Genomic DNA, 692 nt, shown 5'->3' with positions numbered 1-692 from the left:
TTCTTCGTAACTGAACTGATGTGTGCTGCAAGCGCACGGAACAAACGTTTTTTTTTCCTAGTTTCCCTACGTCATTAGTGTTGGTTGAATTTATGTAAAAAAGGCATGACCAAGCAAGTATGAATGGCGCTCGTTAAGTGCAGCGATACCATAAGTTTGCCTCTGAAGTTAGAGCAGACGGCCAAGATACAAGGACAGTGAAGAACTTAAACCTCTTTTCACAACAAGCGGCCAGCGAGGTATTTTATTTCACCATTTTAATGCACTTTATTTCCTGTATTATGCATGTCATTTTCACGTGCCAATTCGTGTCATATTTCTGTGTTTTATTTTGTGCTTATGTAAATACTGTATCATTTCCTGATGTGGCGTTTTGTATTATGTTTAATTGTGATAGTTTTCACGGCGTAAAGACGTAAAGGAGTAAAGCAACGTGCCATTAAAGAACGCCCGTTTCAAAGAAGCCAACCTGTGTCTGTGTGTTGTGACGAAGCTACAGGTTGAACACGTGTGCAGCCTCACCCAGCCCAGTCAGTCTGACTCTGGGGTATGTAGAAGTGTGTAGGCTATGTATTGTTTACTCGCATTTCTACATTACAATTTCACAAATTTGAATGGGGGACGAACAGAAGCCGTCTTTTTTATTTTTTTATTTATTGAACATATGTAAAATAATATAAACAAAATAATGA

The sequence above is a fragment of the Micromesistius poutassou genome (assembly GCF_964030765.1).
Source record: "Micromesistius poutassou genome assembly, chromosome: 20".
Taxonomy (NCBI): domain Eukaryota; kingdom Metazoa; phylum Chordata; class Actinopteri; order Gadiformes; family Gadidae; genus Micromesistius; species Micromesistius poutassou.
Note: the sequence above shows the minus strand (reverse complement) of the source record.